The sequence below is a fragment of the Mus caroli genome, unplaced genomic scaffold (assembly GCF_978045245.1).
Source record: "Mus caroli unplaced genomic scaffold, Mus_caroli_1 scaffold_15, whole genome shotgun sequence".
NCBI lineage: Eukaryota > Metazoa > Chordata > Mammalia > Rodentia > Muridae > Mus > Mus caroli.
In genome coordinates this window covers 11,268,019-11,290,143 of record NW_028227270.1, presented here as the reverse complement: position 1 = coordinate 11,290,143, position 22,125 = coordinate 11,268,019, and the positions used below count along the sequence as shown (strand labels likewise).

Sequence of the window (22,125 nt, the reverse complement as noted above, 5' to 3'; positions counted from 1 at the left end):
CAGTAGGCATTGCTCCACACACTTTAGCCATCAAGAAATGTTATTTTATGTTACCTTATATGCCCTTCGGTTCCCTTCTCACTCCCTGTCACTTCTCTTTACCAAAGGAATGGTTTGTGCAATGCCATTGAGCTGATCCAGATCAATGAGTTCCATATTGGCCTGACCCTCTTAGGACTTTATCCAATCTCCACTTGCCCAGGAATATAGTGTTGTCTTGGTGGTGGTGGTGGTTGGGGGTCATTTATGTTGATGAAATTCAGGATTGATAAGGAGATGCATGAAATGTAAAATGCCTGCCTCTGTTGCCTTCCCTCCTAAATTGAACCTGACATGGTCACCCCAGATTCACTGGGTCTGTGAATATGCGCATTGCACTTGAGCGCATGCAGTAAGCCTATGGCTTTCCAACCTGATATGGAAACTGAGGTGGCTGGAATAGTAGAAGTCCAAGTGCATATGCTGAAGTGTGCTTTCATGGGAGGTCAAGGAATGAGGCAATACTTGTAGAAGGAGTTTGCTCTCCTGCCTGCTCTGGTGTCCTGACAATGATTAGACACAGCCAGCTCCGGCAAGCATTCTGATATTCCAACTTTTTGGCTTCTTAAGGAAGAATTCTGAGCTTCAGACATTCACACGAACAACCACCCTAATCTCTGCTCCCATGCCTGTCTTGAGCATAATCATTCTCCACTGATTTCTACAGATTTAAAAACCATCCCTGCAAATGGAATCTTTAATAGTGTTGTTAGTGAATACTTAGATTCCAGAATTTACCAAGTCCTAAAAATTCTTTGGGTGCTTGTTCATTCTATCGGTCTGCCTGTCTATCTATCTATCATCTGTCTATTGATTTAGTTTTATTTATATGTATGTGTACAAACCATGTGTCTGAGTGCCTGCATAGTCCAGAAGAAGGCATTGGATTACCTAGCACTGCTGTGTGGGTGCTGGAAACTAAGCTTGGATCTTTTGGAAGAGCAGTAAGCACTCTCACCTACTGTGTCATCTCTACAGCCCAAAGTCTAACCTTTAACTCATGAATTAATTAAACTAAGAATTTTGTACATGAATGTACTGAATTTAGTTTAATTCTTTTTACCTGATGAATGGAATTTCCTTGAATGCATAGCTTGCTATATTTGTGTAAACATGTTCATATGGATTATTAAATAGATATTTCAGTGTAATCATGCATCATGTTCTAGCACCGTCCCTTCTTCAATCAGCAGTTGCCAGGTAACTTTGCTAACTGTGTTCTCCTCACTGTTGCCCTCTAGAAGACAAGGTCATGTTTGACTGATCATGGTGGTGGCACGCGAGTCTGGAAATCTGCCTATGTATATTCAGAGATAACACAGAAGCCCTTTTCGTTCACTATATAATGATGTATTTTTAAATGTTTTTGAATTATAACACAAATGCGAATGTATAATTCTGTGATGCAAATGTTTGTGAGGGTTTTTTTTTCAGAAGGCAATGCTTTCCGAAGCATTTGAGTTTTATTTTTAGTTACTTTCTATAAGAGTGATATAATGCCAAGAACGAATAAAATGATACATTTACAGTAAGAAACAATTGTGGTTCATCATCCAATTAACATCACTTATGAATCATATTCTGGCTAGACAGCTGAGCACAGTACAGCGTGTGGTAACTTTGCAATTCTACTCTTCCTGCTAAAGGTCGGAGGAGACGTCACGTCTTTAAAAACTCCAACTAAATGCCACTCATTAAGTCTTTTCTCTTAAATTAGTTCAGTCAACTTTATCTTTCCAAATCCCTCAAAAAATAGGAACATCTGAGGGAAGATGCCAGCTACGTCAAAGCAAGCCCAAGGCTTACATGGAGGCCCAAAGAGCCAGGTTGTTACTTTGCATTTTGTCAGTCTGCCGAATCCAGCATGGCTCTGAGATGCTCTATTGATTATTCATATTCTTTGCCAATATAATTTACGGGTTACAGACAAGCACTTCTATTGTACGCTAGTTGACACAATAATTTAGAAAATATGTTATCAATAGATGATACCTAACAGGTGTGTATTGCTCATGTATGCACGAGGTGGCCATGAAGCTATAGTTAGGGTATTCACTAACTAAACAGCTCCCACCCAGGAGAGACCACACTAATAATTATTACCTTTATTCTTTTATAATATTATCCTGTGTTGAAGTGAATAATTAGATGGCATAAAACATGAAAAAGACAATGACAATCGTCACAATGGGTCTAGATTGCATTTTCATAGTACCCAGTGATTTTCAGAACCAGATGTGTCAAGATTGATTCTCCAGGAATGGATTTTAAGATATAAGAGGATGTGATTTTATCTCTATTTTTCATTAATACACTTCAGAGATTCATATTTTATTAGGAATAGCCTGATCAAAACTTTGTATATTACTGGTATTCCCAAATGGAGAATATTAAATGTAAATTCATATCTTGAAGAATTTGTAGATGATTAGAATTCTCTAAAGGGACTATGCATTAGCCACCACACTTTCTGCTTGAAGGTATATCGAAGCCAAATTGAATAGCAGGGTCATAAAAACATAAAGAAATAAAAGGTCTAAGTCTAATAAAATTGTGTGCTGAGAGATTAAGTTAGAATTTAGAAGCTTCCTTGCATCAAGTCAACTTATGATGATGTTCCTTTTCTCTGTTCTCTCTCTCTCTCTCTTTCTCTCTCTCTTTCTCTCTCTCTCTTCTCTCTCTCCATCCCTCCTGTTTGTTTATTTGTTTTTGTTAAAGACATTATTGTGAGGGTGGTCTTTATTTCTATTTTGGTTGAATGTAGCTTTCATCTACTCTGCCAGAGATGAATGGGCATGAGGGTGTGTCATACACCTTGCCTAAGTTGGAGGAAGCCCCAGGGTGCACACTCTTTTTTTTTTTTTTCCCTGAGATAGGGTTTCTCTGTGTATCCCTGGCTGTCCTGGAACTCACTTTGTAGACCAGGCTGGCCTCGAACTCAGAAATCCACTTGCCTCTGCCTCCCGAGTGCTGGGATTAAAGGCGTGCGCCACCACGCCCGGCTCCAGGGTGCACACTCTTTAGAGCATATGACTCCCATATTGTATCTCTCATCCTGACCTCTTCCTAAACTGCACACTCTAATCTAGGTGGGAACCTCAACATCTGCCTGGATCATTCATCTGAAACTGTGAACTGAGCTGCCCAAGGCACACTCTGAAGTGCCACCTCTACTTGGAGCCTTGCATGGCCACGGACATCTCTTCTCTGTCTTTCCTTCACAGGATGTTCCCACCACACACCCAGGGTCATCATAGCACCACCTCCTGCCTAGATCTTGGAATTCTCAGTCTTGTCTCACTCACTCTCAACTCACAACTTGAAAACTCCCCATCCTTTTCTCTGGTATAGCCAATATGGTCTAGTGGCCACCACATCACGCTCAGCTGGAGTTTGTGCCTCTTCCTTGGCCTCTTGCTTTCCTCTGACCCCCTGGACTTCCACATTTTATTCTCAGAGTAGTGGGAACGAGCTCAACAAAATAAAATCTTCACTTATGATTTCCATATGTTGGAAACTTAGTTCCTAGTGTGGCAAAAGTGGAGGAATAATGAGGTGTCCAAGTTGAAGGCTCCACCCTTCTGATATGCTTACACCATTGCACTAAGTGCCTGCAGGAATAGCTTTCCTCTCTTATGCTCATCCCTTTGTCTTTAACCCTGTGGTAATGCAACTGCAAGGCTCAGACCAGAGGCCAGTGCCTTGACCTCAGATGCTACAGCTTCCAGAACTGTGAGCTAGTAACTGTCTTTTCATTAGAAATTATCTAGCCTTAAATATTCTGGTACAGTCTCAGAAAAAGAAATCAGACACTTGGCATTCCTTGTAAATAGACAACCTCGGATGAAAGGCTCCCCTAGACCTTGGTACCCTATGTTCCAGTCCTTATGAGCTCGGATAGCATGTTCTCGACTGCTACCCACCTGTGGCTGGCGTTCTTCCAGCTCTTGTGCTTAGAGGCTCTGAGCTCTATGTCTTACTCCTGCTACCACGTTTTCCTGGGAGGCTCTTCCAACAGTTTGCAATCTTCACATGGCCAGCTGCTTGTCCCCCTGTTTAAAATGGTCTCTAGGCACATGACTTTATTCAATTGTATTTACCTTGTGGTATTCATTACCAATAGGTACTGTAGTGTGTGTGTGTGCATGTGTGTGTATATATGTATGTGTGTGTCTGTCTATCTATCATCTATCTATCTATCTATCTATCTATCTATCTATCTATCTATCTATCTATCTATCTACCTATCTCCAACATCTAACTAACTAACTAACTAACTAACTAACTATCTAACTAACTAACTGACATCTATTTATTTATCACCTATTTTTTTTATTTGTCCACTGTTCCCCCAGGTAGACATTGTCCCCAGGGGACTAAAGAAACTTGGCAATTTTTATTCAATGAATGACTAAAAGACACGCCTTCTATACAGAAACATAGGAAGCACATTTATAAAACCAGATACAGGACATGTTTAATTTAAACTTTGCCCTTTGGTGCCACTGGGGTTCTTTTAGGATGCATGGCCCAGAGATGAAGCAGAGCCCCTTCTTTTGCTTTGAGCATCTAAGTGAGCTGAGGTGCCTTGCTTGCTCCCTAGTTCCTCCCTGCAAGTTCTTTAGACATTTACAAGTCACCATAGTCAAGGAAGAACACTTTTTTCTGCTGACACTGCTCCCAGCCTGCTCCCCCCCCATCTGCTCCAGCCATACTCTTTGTATTGGCCTGCAGATTCATGGCTTAGGATTTTACCATGTGGGTTTTGCATAAACTTTAAATTGGAACCCTCTGTCCCTGTGGTTGCCTCTGTTTGTCCTGTGGACCTCTCCTTAAATGTGGGTCTTCCCCAGAGGCTGTACAGGGCAAGCTTATCTACAGCAACATTGGATGCACTCTACCGTGACTCTGTCATGTAAGTTTCTGTGTGTCTGTCACCATCCATACTCTTTTTATATGTATTTTCCTCCACTCTTATTACTAAGTTATAAGAGCCAATATCTCTCTTTGTTCCCGGTGTTGTCTCTAGGGTCTGGAACCATGCCTGGGATATAGCAAACACTTGGTAGATATGAATGTTTGTTTACCTTAGTCCTTTAAATCCACTGAATAAATAAGAAGTGACAGTCAAAACAGGAGCAGAACACTTATATCCCTAAGCCTACGTCTCATATTGATTTCTCACATGCTCGTGATGCTTCCTCACAAAAACAAAACAGGAAAAGTGTCAATTTTCACTCAAATATCTCTGTGGCTTTATTCCCTTACAGTTACCGCAAGCCATGATTTCCCTATTTGAAATGCACAGGGCTTTGCTGCTTGCATCCCTTCGAGACATACAGCAGGGGCCAAGTGAATGTTTATTGGAAGAATGAATGAACGGAACCTGTATCTAGGACAAAGCTCAGGGTTGGGTGACTGGTTGCCTGCCAGAGATGAATAACAGAATAAAGCCAGAGTGCCTGGCAACCTTTCAGCCCTGCTTGCAAAGCTGCGAGTTATCAGGGGAATCGCTTTGGACAATGTCTTGAAGTCTGTTTGCCTTCCTCATTTCAGCTCCCTGAATGGCTGCCCATGCTCTTTGCAAAGCGGTTGCCTCTTGTAGAAACTGTATAAATCACGTAGATACTTCGGTTTTCTCTTAATCTAAAGGCACCAGCTGTGATAATGTATCAGAGAAGAAGAAGAAGGAAAAAAAAAAAGAAGTCTGCAAGCCAGCATTTCTCTTAGTATCAGGTGAAAGGCGGTGTTTAAATCAAGCAAGTCTTGGAAAGGGATCACTCTGAAAGTCCCCAAACTGAAGACCTAGATTCTAGCCACTTTTCTTGGGTATGACACGTGCGTACAGGTCACTATGTACAGCTTGTTAAAGGCAGAGAGGAGTCAGACAGAATGAAGAAGATTGACAGACAGAGAAGTGCTTACTCTGAAGAAAATAAGATCTTCCTCCCTCTGGCCTGTCACTCCCCATAAGGAGGGATGCTAGTCGCAGGAGCCACACTGCTGGTTGCTTGCTTCTAGCATAAGGTTCTGCCCATGCAGAGTGCCTGCTTTCTACATGTCTGGACCCTCTAGTGTTCTGGCTGAAGGTGCAGCCTAGGAGACAGTCTGCTCTTAGGCTCTTCGAAAGAATACATTTGCATCCTTTCAGCATGGATTTGGGAGTCAGGTTCTACCAAATTGTCAAGGTCAAATATCAGCTCATGTTACTGCTGCCCAAGGTTTTGTTTTGTTTGTTTGTTTGTTTCTACTTTCAAAGGAAATAACAATAAGCTTTTGGCAGAACTTCCCCGTGCTCTAGGATGATAGGGTCAGCCATCTTCTCTACATTAGTCATCATGTTCAGCAGGGTGGAAACAAATGCTTTCTATTGGAAGTCATTGTGGTTTTCTAAGGTGAGGGAAGGGGAAAACCATTTCACGTCTATCTGATAAGTCTTGGCGGTTGGAACTGTTCAGGGAGCACATACAGAATGTGAGCACAGGAATCTCTGAAGAACCAGGTCACTCTGTCCTTTTGCAACATTGTCTGAGCGTGCGTGTGCGTGTGTGCGTGTGTGTGTGTGTGTGTGTGCGCGTGTGCATGTGCATGTGCGTGCGTGCGTGCGTGCGTGTGTGTGCGCGTGTGCATGTGCATGTGCGTGCGTGCGTGCGTGCGTGCGTGCGTGTGTGTGTGTGTGTGTGTGTGTGTGTGTGTGTTTCTGAGACTCCTGTGCTTCTGCATCCATGTAGGAGGAGGCTGAGATTCCTTTCCAAGACTCATATTATTGAAAGGAGACTTCGAGAGCCTGCAGTTGTATCCTGTGACTTGTCAATGAACGGAACTGAAGCATATTGGGTGGCCTTACATGGAAAACCAGACTATGTACAAGTTGGATTTAAAAGGATTATCCCACTATGTATAAGTAAATCTCAGCCTCAGTGGGAAGCCATGCATTACCTACAGCACCCACTGGGGATATGGGCTTACAGCTCTGTCTACCTTTTTCTTTTGAACTATTTTATAACTGTAAGCTGCATGAAACCAATAGGTCTCTCACGTCAGATTCACCTAGCAATAGTTTAATAGATTTTTCTCCATGCAGAAAAAAATTTGTTATAACCTGTAATTTGTCTGAACATATAGATTCATATTGGTTTGGCTTTTCCTTTGAACTAGTCTGAATGCCTGCCTGGTTCTCTCATATCAAAGGAATAAATTCCCTAGTATATATTTCCTCTTTTGTATCTCTGTAGAAATCATGAATTCACCTTTTCTCAGAAAGTAAGGAAAGATATATCATAATCTCCTCAGATGGTTTATTTTTCTTGGAAACATCATCAAAAGGATAGTGTACATAAAATTTAAAGACAAGATCTTCCATTTAGGAAGTCAACCAGCATTTTATTTATGAACTATTGTTCAGGGAGGAAAGACACATTGTAAAATGATATTTTACATCTTCAAGTGTCCCAGGAGTAGAGTAGATTGATAGTAACAGTTCTAGAGAAAAACCATGCTGAGAGCCCCACTGTCCGAAATGGCCATCCTTAGTTTGTCTGCTGAGACGATACATATACTGTTGCTGGCCCCAACTAACAGCTGTGTATCAGCACACACCAGATTTCCACAGTCGGAACAAAATAAAGTGTACAATATCCAAATAATTTTATATTAACTACATGTTAAAATGATAATATTTTAGGGTAAAATTCATTTCAAATAAATTCTGTTTGTCTTTAAGTGTATAATCAAATATTATATATGTATCTAATATTTTATTCAGTATACAAAGCAAGAAGATATTACTATTTTATTAAGTATTGTTATTGTTGACATATAACTGGGCTTCAAAATCTATGCTTTAAAAAACAAAACAAACAGGAACAAAGAAAGGTCATAAACCGAAATGCAGTTACCTGGGAGTTCATACAAAATTAATGTTTGCTCTGATGAACAATAAGACGGCATTAACTCTTCATCATTTATAGTACATAAAGGCAGAGCAGATAATGAAACAGCTGTGGCAGATGGTTTAAAGATCAATAAGCACACATTTAACTTTGTATCTTTTATCTTTTGCCCTTGATGAAAGGTAAATGGTGTCATGCGTGCATGTTCATGTCCAAGTGAGTACCTGTGTGTGTGTGCTTCTCTGTGTGTGTGTGCTTCTGTATGTGTGTGTGTCTGTTTCTATGTGTGTGTGTGCTTCAGTGTGTGTGTGCTTCTGTATGTGTGTGCTTCTGTGTGTGGGTGTGCTTCTCTGTGTGTTTGCTTCTGTGTGTGTGTGAACTCTTTTCATTTCTTCATGGAAAGCTTGAACACACACACACACACACATACACACACACACACACACACACACACACACACACAGAGATTTCAAGCTTTCCATGAAGAAATGAAAAGAGTTAACGAAACCTTTGAAAGGAAAAAGGAGGTGGAGCTGAGCTGGGCTTTCTAGAGAGATGATTGGTTACCTTGGAAACCAAGGTATTAATTCGTACATCAAACACGATTCTTTAAATTGACCTACTTTATTTTTCAGAGCAAGAAGCATCAACTTAGCAGAGAGGCATTTATGCATATAGTAAATCAAGTATATAATTTTTGTTTGTAAGGAAAGGACAAATGATAAAGCTAGTAGGTAGAGAATAATTAATCTGAGATGGATTTGAGCTTTTCCAGAGGATTGCCTTGAAAAACACTTTTGAGATCTCTTTATCTTTGTTTTGTGTGTCTGAGTGTTTACTTGCATGTATGCATGGGCACCCCTGTCCTTGCTTGTTTACTTGCATGTATGCATGGGCACCCCTGTCCTTGCTTGTTTACTTGCACGCACGGATGTATGGGCACCCCTGTCCTTGCCTGATACAGAAGTGGGTTCCAGGCCTCAGTTCTCTGCAAGGGGTCCAAGTGATCAGAAATGCCGAGCCATCTCTCCAGTCCCCTCAAAACATTCAAAATAGATTGTTTCATTTATTTTTCAGAATAAAAATGTTGACAATTATAAAGCACTTGATTAGCAAGGAAGTCTAAGGGGAAAAAATGAAGAAAGCAGCTCCCCTCTCCCCCATTCAGTCTAATCCCTTGACCAGAGATTTAATTGCACCGTGTCTGTAATACTTGCTGTTCTGAAACCTGTCTTAAAACACCGAGGACGCTGGCTCTCTCTGGAAAACTAAAATGCTTAATTACTACATCTCTCTGACTGGGAGTGTTGACTCAAACATATAGCTCCCACTGCCTGTCATGCTGATTGGGCCTGCTGTGGGGAAGTTGCTGGACACCAGCATCCATGCTGTGTCTCCATTAGCTGTCCAGAAGAACATAGGAGGCAGAAATGAGGTCACATTATGCATGCCAATCACCTAAAAGAGAAAAGCCATAGTGGGCTAGCGAAAATGCTTTCTCAGTAACTAACATTTCTTGATTGTAAACCGTGTTTACTAACCAATTATACAACATAGTCTAGGCCCCATATACCAAAAAGGGAGCACAGACTAAGTGCTTGCTTAACAGAAATGCTCTCACGAATAGGCATGGGTGATCAGAGGCAACATTTTGTTTAGTGTAGGACTTTTGAAAATCCCTTTTAAAAGAATGATAATACTCCAGAGACTGAACTACCAACCAAAGAGCATGAATATGCTGGACCTAGGCCCCCTACACAAGTGTGCAGCTTGGTCTTCATGTAGGTCCCCTGATAACTGGAGTGGGAGCTGTCTCTGACTCTGTTGCCTGCCTTTGGATCCCTTTCCCGTAGCGGGGCTGCCTTGTCTGGCCTCAGTGGGAGAGGATGCCCTTAGTCCTGCTGTGGTTTGATATGCCAGGGCTGGTTGGTACCCATTGGGGTTATCCTTTTCTCTGAGGAAACAGGGAGGGAGAAATGGGGGGAAGGGTGGTGTGAGTGTGGGACTGGGAGCAGAGGAGGGAGGGGAAGGCTTGATCAGGATGTAAAGTAAATAAATAAGTTAATTAATGATAAAATGATAAATGCTTCAGTGACACTTAGAAACCATTACTGAGTCATTGTCAAGTGCACTATACATATGAGCTTGCTTAGCATCACAACAGCCTTACTGCATAGCCAATTTTAAATTTCCAGTCCATGAGGAAGAGTATGACGTATTTCCAAACATATTGGGAACTGAGTACAGGCATGGAACTTGTGTTATATTTATATTTCCAAACCTCCAAGGCTTTTCTACATAGTCACTATAGACAACAAGTAGCAGTTTAAAAGTTTGCACAAGCACCCAATCCTCTTGATGGAAAAGTCCACCCCATGCTAATCTTATGCACCATGGTGCTTTTTTTGTGGGGTGGGTTGTAACTAGTGAATAGAAATGGTCTATTCATGAATGGGGAACACATAAGAAGGAAGAGAGCTGGGCATTAAGTCATGATATGGTTTATTGTCTATGAGAGAGAGAGAGAGAGAGAGAGAGAGAGAGAGAGAGAGAGAGAGAGAGAGAGAGAGAGAGAGAGAGAGAACTATTAGCACCTCAATTCCTTTTGCTGCTTTGATTAGCTCCACCCCAGCAGTGCCATTTTAATAAGGAGCAGAGCTCCTCTCTGACCTAATTTTCATCCTGGAAATTTGCCACTGTGTGGTTTATGTTATAAGCTAAATGACTCATCACTAATTAATCAATACCCATGATGTGAAATTTTGACCATAAGTATGAACCCAAGCCAAGTTAATCTGGCTTTCAGTTAATTGGAAAATTCTAATGAGTGAGGGGGTGGATCTTCTGGGCATAAGTAATGTGCTTTGAAATTTAAAGGTATCAGCAAAAATAGTTTAATACTGTGAGACTTTAAAGTGATACCCCTTCAACATTTAGTTAAAGTCATGGTATGCAGTAAAGCTTCACACATTGAATTTTCTTAAGATGATCTTTTGTTGTGAGGATAAAATATCTTTAGATATGCACAAACACACTCCTGCATAAATACTCATCGAGTGATGACTGTGGATCACACACAGAGGAATGGGGTGGATTATAGAATCAGGGTCTATTTGCCCAGTTCTCTTGTGACTTTGCAAGTGTTGCCTGGGGATGCTGAGGAGAGCTTGTAGGATGTGGGTGACTTGTAGCATTCTTTTAGGATCTGCTTCACTTTTCCTAGAAAGCCTTTTCTCTCTGTCTGCCCTGTTTCTATCACTCCTGAGAATCTCCATTTAGAGTGTCCCGCAGAACCTTTCAGAGACTATTGTAGCAGCTGAAATCAGGGCGCCTTCCATTCATTTATTTCTGTCCACTCAAACCCACACACTAATGACAGTAAGTGAATATCTTGTCTGCCATTATTTTTCATGGCCTGTTTCATGCTATAGTTTTGTTATTGAACAAGAGAGGGTGAGTTATACAGTATAGGCTTTCTTTGTTTATCTATTTTGTCTTTCACGTCTCAATGTTGAAGCTACTTGCGCAGAATCACTGGATTGAACCTGTCAAATCCAAAAATGGCATCCTAAAAGGAAGCAAGGACAGGAATGCGGTCTCATCCTGGTCATGAGGTTGCTGCAATTCATTTGGAAGAAGATTATGGAAATGGAACAAAATTTTCCAAAGAAACATAAAAAGGAATAATTGGATTGTGGCTGTCTTTGCATATCTATATACAAATAAAAGACATACACCTCCATGCAAGGAAACATCCATTCTAACTTTTGTTGTTGTTGTTGCACTCTACTGTATGTCAGGATATAGAATAGTACTTAGGATATGTAGAAACTCAATAAATATTTACTGAAAGAGTGAGTAAATAAATCATTCACTTAAAATTTCTTTTGTGCATTACAAATTTGAAAAAGACAATTCTTACATTTATATAGATAATAGCTACCAAACACTCCAGGTGCATGCCACGGAACTGTGAGAGCCAAGGTGAGTGCAGAGGTGTTGGAATGGGGATATCGTTTTTCAAGTTTTACTGAAGATGGCATTAGATGAGATTTATCAGTCGAGGCTTGTGCTAGAGGGAAACTTCAACGAGTCGCTTGGCCTTGGCATGTCTTTGACCTGTCTCCCACAGACTATTTATTAGTTTCAGGGGAGTAATGACATGGTGAGGAAAATCCAAGGTCTGTTGGCTGGTGATTAAAGTTAGCATCACCAAAGAGGGGCAGATGGCCATTGTGTGTACCCAGACACGATATGCTAAAGGACGCAGCCACATGTCTGCCTCTTTCCAAGAGTACAAACCCAATTGAGGACTATTTATTTGAGCAAAAGCTGAGAGGAAATTCAATGTCTGAAATGTCAATGTTGGAAAAGTGAAAGAAAAGATGGAGAAATGTGTATTGAATTAGGCTCAGAAGACATGGGAACAAGCACAATATCTGAGCTGAGTCCTGCCCCAGAGGAGAGGATGCTACAGAGGACAACACTGGCTCCTCTGACTGCAGTGGCAGAGGAACCTAAAAGACAGCTTAAAGTAACTTATTGTTGTTAGCCATAGCAAAGTTGCTAACTCCACCAAAGCTAAGTAAGGGAATATCTGTGTTTATAGGAAATATGCATTGCCGTTGGGAATTACAGCCCATAATATATGTGACTTACTACTGACTGGTTAATGATACAATACACAATGTGTGTGTGTGTGTGTGTGTGTGTGTGTGTGTAATAAGGTGGGAAAAATAAATGAATCTCAAAATAGTTGTACAGAGTGCTAACAAGTTTTTCTGGGTTAAAGATAAATGAATGTTTTTTTTTTCCATTTAAGTAAAAAAAGGCTATAAATATGTCAAAATGTATTAATAAATATTTTTTTTATTTTACAGGAGTTTAATTTCTCATAAATATAGTAATATAACAAGAGACTAGTAAAAACTAATGAAAGCTTTATTTTATTTTTATTTTTTTTAAAGTAGTAATGAAAATAATTTTATTTTATTTTTTTTCTTTTTTAATTCTTCTTCTTTAACCTTTTCTTTTCTTTTTTTTTTAATTAGGTATTTTCCTCAATTACATTTCCAATGCTATCCCAAAAGTCCCCAATACACTCCTCCTCCAGACCCCACCCACCCACCCCCACCCCTTGGCCCTGGCATTCCCCTGTACTGGGGCATATAAAGTTGGCAAGTCCAATGGGCCTCTCTTTCCAGTGATGGCCGACTAGGCCATCTTTTGATACAAATGCAGCTAGAGTCAAGAGCTCTGGGGTACTGGTTAGTTCATAATAATGTTCCACCTATGGGGTTGCAGTTCCCTTTAGCTCCTTGGGTACTTTCTCTAGCTCCTCCATTGGGGGCCCTGTGATCCATCCAATAGCTGACTGTGAGCATCCACTTCTGTGTTTGCTAGGCCCCGGCATTGTCTCACAAGAGACAGCTATATCTGGGTCCTTTCAGCAAAATCTTGCTAGTGTATGCAATGGTGTCAGCGTTTGGAAGCTGATTATGGGGTGGATCCCTGGATATGGCAGTCTCTAGATGGTCCATCCTTTCGTCACAGCTCCAAACTTTATCTCTGTAACTCTTTCCATGGGTGTTTTGTTCCCAATTCCACGAAGGGGCACCGTGTCCACACTTTGGTCTTCGTTCTTCTTGAGTTTCATGCGTTTAACAAATTGTATCTTATATCTTGGGTATCCTAAGTTTTTGGGCTAATATCCACTTATCAGTGAGTACATATTGTGTGAGTTTCTTTGTGAATATGTTACCTCACTCAGGATGATGCCCTCTAGATCCATCCATTTGCCTAGGAATTTCATAAATTCATTCCTTTTAATAGCTGAGTAGTACTCCATTGTGTAAATGTACCACATTTTCTGTATCCATTCCTCTGTTGAGGGGCATCTGGGTTCTTTCCAGCTTCTGGCTATTATAAATAAGGCTGCTATGAACATAGTGGAGCATGTGTCCTTCTTACCGGTTGGAACATCTTCTTATATGCCCAGGAGAGGTATTGCTGGATCCTCTGGTAGTATTATGTCCAATTTTCTGAGGAACTGCCAAACTGATTTCCAGAGTGGTTGTACCAGCTTGCAATCCCACCAACAATGAAGGAGTGTTCCTCTTTCTCCACATCCTTGCCAGCATCTGCTGTCACCTGAATTTTTGATCTTAGCCATTCTGACTGGTGTGAGGTGGAATCTCAGCCACTTTATAAACATACTTATGTCAGTTTACTATTTTATCTGCAATTTTCATGTGTCTTCTAAATTTTTAAACTGTCCTGGCACCCTTACAGTTGATTTTATTTGAAGGGTCAAAGTGAAATAAAATTGGTACTATAAAAGTTTGCAAACCATAGCATGATATCTGGCGGCCTATAAACCTAGCAGTTCTTGGGTTACAAGGTGCTCTGCAGCACTGCACAGTGGGAAGGAATAGAGTGGAGATGCCCAGATGTTCTGTTTGGACAATAGCATCACCAAAGAGAGGCAGGAGGCTTTCTGCAGCACAGCTACACGCTCCTAGTCAGTGTGTCAGTCTTCATAGTTCTTTCAGCTGTGGCCTAGTCCTGCCTGTCTACAAACTTGGCACAGGCCTGATTCCAAGTCACACAGGACTCTGCCAAGAACCCCATAGAGTCATTTCTATCTTCAGAATGCTTATTATGAATAACTTACAGTCTATAATTGTACCCAAAACACAAACACCCATCACGATATGGTATGCAGGCACGTCGTGCCTTATGAAACAGTAACCCAGGTCAGATTAGAAGCATCACCAGATTAAAGGGAAATGTTCATTACAAGTAGCCAGTTAAGCATTTGTTTTGTCAGATTGGCTCAGGCTTATCACGACCTCCAGGCAGGACATCAAATGCATGGCCCCAGAGAAAGAAGTCAGAACGAGGCAATGTCACTGTCATGCCTGGAAATCACCCACATGCTTTTCCTCCTTGGGAGCCCAGGCTCTCGGTTATGAGCTTAGTGTGTGTGCCCACACTAAGAAATTCCTCTGGAGTTTCGTGCGTGTTTGGGGAAGGCTGCAGGCTCCTATTGCTTGACTTCTGTTTCGTATACTAAAGCAGTCTTGACCTGTCATAGATGCTGCTTTCCTTTCTGGTCTCTCTCCCCAGTGTTCCTTCAATTTAAGTGAGGCTGACAAAAAAAGGGTTTCATTGATTCATGAGGAGGAAAAGCAATCTGATAAGAAAATGGAGCAAAGGATTTGAACTTGGCTGTATGGATGCTTCTGAGTGGCCCAAGATTGGGCGGGAGTAATGGAGGAGGGAGCCTCATTATAATGCTAGATGAGACGTTACTTATACAACTCACCACTCTTTTTTTTTGTATAGTTTTCACCCACATATACTTGGTTATTACCACGCTCAATCTAGGTCCCCTGAAGAGGCTAACATTTCAAATGCATGGTCTCTTCTTTACAAAAATGGCCACTGGGCTCTAGGTTTATTCATGTTGACAGGGAAACTGGCCATTATCTCTCTACATGTTGCCAAGCGTTTATCTAGAACCTAATATATGCCAGGTACCTGAGCTAACAAAAGCCAAATTAGGGCTGAGAGATGGCTCAGGAGATAGGACATTAAGAGCTCATACTGCTCTTCCAAAGGACCCAAGTTCATTACTAAGCACTCACTTTGATTGGCTCACAGGCACCTGTAGCACTAGCTCGGGGGAGACGACACCTCTGTTCTCCATGGGTACCTGGACACACACTCGAAAATCAAATAAATCTTAAAATGAAAGAAAGGCAAAACCAAAAAAGAGCCATCAAAGTCCACAATAAGATGTGTTTCCCCTCTACTCATTCTATCTAGATCACAATCACTTTAAATAGTTAAGTGACAGTCTTGTCTCTCCTTCTGCCTCACTCCTCCCCATTTTACTCCCTCACAGCTTGTCTCACTTAAAATATGAATCAGAATGACACTAACACTCAGGCTTGCTTTGAGCTTAGTCTGAAAACCACACTTTCTTGGACTTGTTATCCTCTGGCCTCAGCCCCTAAGTATCTGATGCTACCGGCTTATGCCTCTAGGCCTGAGAGTTTCCAGGTAACTTTTAATAACGGCACAGATAGCTGCTAATGATGTAGCTGGGTGTGGTTGTATACATCTTTTGTCCTAAACACTATGGAGCCTGAAGCAAGAAGATTTCTTGAATCAGGAGTAATAGAAATAGAATGAGTCCCTGTCTCAAGATGGTTATGATGAGCAAGATGACTGCATCGCACAGTCAAGTATCAGAGTGGAGGACATTGTACAGCTCATGTTGCAATAACAGAGATGAGGTTAAAGCAAACTTGTAAGTGCCAGAACTTAAACTTTTTGTGATAGATATCTCCTAAAGCATCTTGCATGTATCACTCTTCCTTCAAAAGAGAGAATCTTAAATCTCTACTTAAGACTTTTTTCATCTCCAAGACCCCGGCAGACAAATGGCCATTCCTGACCCACCAATGGGACATTCCTTCTTCCTGTCTTCTCCATTAAAAGCTGAAACATTTGCATTTTTAGATTATGATGGTAATGATGATGATAATGATGTGTGTGTGTGTGTGTGTGTGTGTGTGAATCTGTGTAGAACCAAGGGCAGCTCCGTGGGACTGGTTCTCTCTTTCTACCTTTCTGTGGATTCTGGAGATCAAACTTAGGCTTCCAGGCTATAACAGCAAATGCTTTGACCAGCTAAGCCATCTCCCTGGACCAAAGCTGGAGTGTGTAAAAGGCTATGGGTAAAGGTAGCATAAGTTATAGGTCCTACTTGTGAGCTAAGTAGTTGTCTCCCATTTTCTCAGACTCAGCCATAGCTGGACCCAGGACAGTCACTCCATACCCATTACAACACACCACAGATTGCTGCCTGCTCTGCCCTGTACTGCTCTTGTCTCTGAGCCCTTCCCTCTTGCTTCCTGCCTACATGCAGGTTATCCAGGGGTTTCCTTGTCCCCTCTTCTTCTAGTGGCAGCTGCTAGGTTTACTAGAGGCAAATCCTTCCAGCTGGTTTCAGCTGTTCATCCTGTTGCTTTCCTGATGCCCATCCGGGGTTTTTTCTTCTCCTTGCAAGACAAGTAGCAACAGAGAGGGTAGACTACAGTGAAGGATTTCCACTGGATTCGAATCTTTGGAGGGAAGCTGAAATCTCTCGTAAAACTATACTCTGAGCTGCTTATATTTAACTCTATTAAAGGGATAGGAGCTTACTGGACATTTCTTAAAACCTTCAGAGAAGTGGCTGTTTAAGAAACAGTTATGGATTAAGAAATAGCATATGCCCCAATTTCTCTTTTCTCTCTTAAAGTGGAAAAGAAAAATAATTAAATCTGTGATTCAGTTCAACATGCCCCACACAGAGGAAAATCACACTGATAGTAGCCATTAATCTCTTTCACATATTTCAAAATAAGTGCAGCCTCTAGACGAATACCCACCTTAGCAGGTAATTATTTTCCTTCAGCAAGAGCAGCTTATGCTTCAAATAACTAATTGAGTCAATGAATATTTATGAACCTTGGATGAAGTTTATATGAGCTCAAAACATCCGATTATCCATATTTTCAATAGCAATGTATTTTTTTTGTAACTTTAAATTTTTTCTATTTGCACATTTAAAGGACCTCGATAAACCCAACTCTGCCTGACATCTTAAAATTATGGATCACATTTCAATAGCTATGAAACATTTAGTCTAAGTCTCCATAGGTAGTTATATTATCAATAGCTCTGTTTTCAGATGGGGGGTGAATTTCCATAATTTAATCTTTTAACAACTTTGTATATGATTACATTATTCAAATAATGTACTATATTTTAAATTTATGAATAAATCTACATTTTAAGCAGTGGATAAAAATAATAAAATTGAGAAATGTAGTTATAGAAATTTCAGGGCTTTGCATGTTCTCCCAAAGCTGTAATTTCTTTCTTACCTGGCATTGAACCCAAGAGGTGGAGCTAGGTCATCAGTAACCACACCAACAATTTATGATCAGGCAAAAGGAATGACTATTGAGAAATCTCCATTACCTGACATAACTGATAAGAAGTCATAAATTAATAGAGGTAAGAAGTCAGCATGAGCATACACAAATGCCCAGTGCCTGTGTATTTACAAAACCCTTTTCTTTTCCTTCACTTGATTCAGTGCATTTTCTGCAATGTTGTCCTCGACTGAGTCTACCCCAAAGCAATCTCAGATCAAAGGGTTTCCTTTGGGAAGCAGTTCTGTTTGTTTTCATATCTGGCTGTGTCCCCAAGTCTCTTGTACATAATTAGGGGTCAATACCATGCTCCTTCCAGGCACTGAATTACAGATTTCTTATTACATGGTAGCAATAATATTTTGAGAACTGAGACGGACATCTCTCCCAGTAGGGGACATTGCTTAGTCAACAGTTTTCTTATCAAATATTTACGCAGCTCAGGAAATTGAACATTACTGAGGAGATTCAAGAAGTGATTTCCAGCACACAGTTATCCAGAATTTATCTTTTAAAAATATGCTGTAGTTTGAGTTCAAGAAGAAAAATTGAATATTTGCAAACATTTTATTACCAGCTTAAAATAATTCTAGAGCTATAAATACATTTAACTCCTTCATGATTAAAAAGACACAATTCTGAGAGCTTATTTTCATATCTTCTCTCGCATTTTATTGCTATTAAAACCCAGGTCCTTTTGTTTGATGTGGCACTGGAAAGGTAGAGAATTGAAAAGGCAAGGCTTTAGAGGCATCAAAGGAAGAAAAACCAACAATTATCCTCTGACAGGTATTTCAATCATTCACCTACAGCTCTATTTAAAATTACCAACAGGGCAGTTTTCATTTTGAGAAACAATGAGAAGCACCATTCAGCAAATGCCAGGCCCGGGGAGTGAAAGTAAGGCCTGTAGCTTCGACTGTGACTAATACCAATAGTTACCACAAATGAAGTAAAGCAGTGTTTTCAAAGCACTTTCAAAACTGGCCTAGAGGTTCCAAAAGAACTTGGAGAATTTCAAGTGCCCGTTGTGTTTACCAAGCAGTGGTTCTATTGGACAAAGTGTAAGGCTAAGGCATCAATTTTCCTTTAATGTCTCTCCTCTGCATACCACACCTAGCTTCCATCTAAAGCCCTGGCCCTCTGTTCCTGACCCCTATAGTGGCCTCCCTGACTGAGACTCATGGTCTCTTGTGAGCTCCTTTGCTGACTGTGTGGCTCATGCTTGATACTATTTCCAACCATCTGAAAGAGAAGGGCCTACTGTGTGTCTTCAAGACCACTTCAAATCGTTTCAAAGGTAGATGCCTACTGTGTGTCTTCAAGCATGAGCTGTTACTAGAGCTAAGGCTGACATGCCTCAATTTGGACTTGCAGATTCATGTCCCAAATATGATTCCACTTTGTTTTGGTTTTGGTTTTATATGGTCTTTTTATTTTTTTGTCACAACCCCACAAACAGTAATAGCCAATTTCTATAAATGTTGTTATATATTTTAAACATTTAACTAAATGTAGGACAAGTTTGATATCTTAACTAATTTAAATTTTTAGCATGAATGCATGAGTTATGATAAGCTACATAAGGTCAAATGTGAAAGACTTACAGTTTGATTAAGAAGAAGATATTGATAGAATAATTTCCATATATATTAAAAGAGTCCAGAGTGGAATCCTACACCCAGCCTCTTTAAAAGAAAGACAGACAAACATTTTTTCTTCTTTTTAAACCTCTTTTAGCTTAAGAATTTCAATCATTTCTAATAAATATTTATTAAATTTTAAATAACTCTTATGAACAGTTACTGAATGAAACTCTCCCCTAGTGTATTCTTAAAGTTACTGACATGTGGAGAAATGGTCTGAGAATAATTCAGTTCGACACATATATCATGAAATTGTTTTTCTGAAGTCTTAGAGTTATAAAGCACAATGAGATGGCTGCCCTTCAAGCTCTTACTGAAGCAAGAAGTAGACGTCATCTGCTATATGGCTTGCTATTTTTCATAAATCCTTTAATTCTGTTCCATTAACTTTATCTATTTGTAAACTAATGACTCTGGGGAACTGGTTCGTGAAAGAGCATTGCATGAGAAGAGAGACAAACAGTAAGGAGCTTGCTCTGTGATACTAGCTGTCAAAACTGTGTGACAAAATTCACAGTTTAATATCTTAGAACACTGTATGAAATAAATTCATAGAAAAACAAGTGCTGATTAGTAAACATAAGTTCATAACAGATGAAAATAAAACTTGTTTTCACATGCAAACTCAAATTGCAGATGGACTAAAGAATCATGTGTTTTAAGCCTCTAATTTTAAAGAGTGTGAATGCAGATACAGTAATAGGAATAGAAGAATAAATTATTGGTGAGAAACTTAGCTGAAAATTGTATTTAGAAAAAAATGGTTCAAGTAAAACATTGGAAAGTTATTTCTGGTGAGTGAGCAGACTTTCATGCGATAGCACAACTGTCTCTTCCCTTGTGCAAATGACTAGAAGGTAAAAACTGTTGTTCATAGCTATAACAAATTTCATGTCCATGTCCACTCTGTGAGACCTCTCTCGAAGCCTCTTCTAGGAGGCCTCCCTCTTCTATTGCTGAGAGTGACTTATTCACACTGCTGTATTCTTTTTTTTTTTTTTGGTTTTTCGAGACAGGGTTTCTCTGTATAGCCCTGGCTGTCCTGGAACTCACTCTGTAGACCAGGCTGGCCTTGAACTCAGAAATCTGCCTGCCTCTGCCTCCCAAGTGCTGGGATTAAAGGCATGTGCCACCACCGCCCAGCTCATACTGCTGTATTCTTAATACATCCCTTTGTCATTTGTCCTTGTATGACTGTTTCTTTTGTAAACCCATTAACTAATGCCTTTCTATTTCCAAGGTCTCAGAAATGTGTGCTCTGTATGATAGATATTAGATCAATGCTTGCTAGCTGAAATGAAAACACACAGAATCATCCACTCTAAAATTATAAAGAGTTAGGATTCTTCAGATAGAGAATGTTTCCAAACTCTGAGAAATGACATAATGCTAACAGTACATCCTCTACTCTGGCTTTTAGAAAGGACACCTTGGAAGGGGCCATAAATGGGTGAGGACGACATGGCGGAAAGTGAAATGGATGGGTATGGAATGGAAAGAAGCTAATACTGGAAATGAGAGTATTTTCAGAACAAACAACCACAGTAGAAATGTCCTCCCTGTGTGCCTACTGTCTTGACTGAGTGCTTCTGAGTGGCTGGAAGAGGAGACTGACTAGAAACACTGGTCCCTCTTATCATCTGGCCTTAGGAAGATTTTGTGCCAATTATAGTAAAAGAGAAAGAAGAATGGAGGTACTAGCTTATATCACTTTCCTCTCTGTGTTCTGTAGAGGGGAGAAGTCATCATGTGAACCTAGGAGGAGCGAGAGACAGCAGGGAATATAGTCCCTATGTCTAGCTACTTCCACGAAACTGTTCTAGAATGGGGAGCTTCACTTTGATGGACAGTTAGAAGATTATTCCTAAAAAAAGTCTGATGACTCCAGAACAGATATCTTGGATATACTATATCCTATCATGAAACATAAGTACCAGAAGCCAGGCACACTTACAACATGATCACTAGACAAAGGCAAGAAAGACGATAAACTTCAGAGCTACACTTCTTTCCAAATTTAGAGACCCAAGTAATTATACTTGCTTCCTGATTCAGTAACAGGTGACTTTCCAGTAATGACCCTTGGATACTAGGAATTATTGCACACTCTGTGCATCGGGCACTAATCTGACAATGGTGACACTCAGCAGTGAGGCAGGGTGTATGTGACATCTTGGAAATGCTCAGCCTAGTGGGGAGAAAAGCACAAAAGCACACTGACAAAATATCCATACATTCAGGGCTGGTGAGATGGCTCAGTGGTTAAGAGCACTGACTGTTCTGAAGGTCCAGAGTTCAAATCCCAGCAATTACATGGTGTCTCACAACCATCAGTAATGAGATGTGATGCCCTCTTCTGGTGTGTCTAAAGACAGCTACGATGTACTTACATATAATAACAAATTAGTCTTTTTAAAAAATTTATAGATTCAATTCTTGAGAGGGTTAGTTCTCTTTTTTTCCTCTGTGTTTTCACATCACTCTTACTGGTCTAATAGAGCTTTTCCAGTTGGAATCTTTCTTATCATGTAGGATAGGATTTCATCACGTCTACTG

The 22,125-nt window shown here is 40.4% G+C and overlaps 1 protein-coding gene across 2 annotated transcripts in view; it reads right to left on the bottom strand.

Annotated features, from left to right (window-relative positions):
- The window catches only part of Rab3c (RAB3C, member RAS oncogene family), a 213,065-nt gene that overhangs the window by 69,656 nt on the left and 121,284 nt on the right, over positions 1-22,125 (bottom strand). The window lies entirely within an intron of this gene.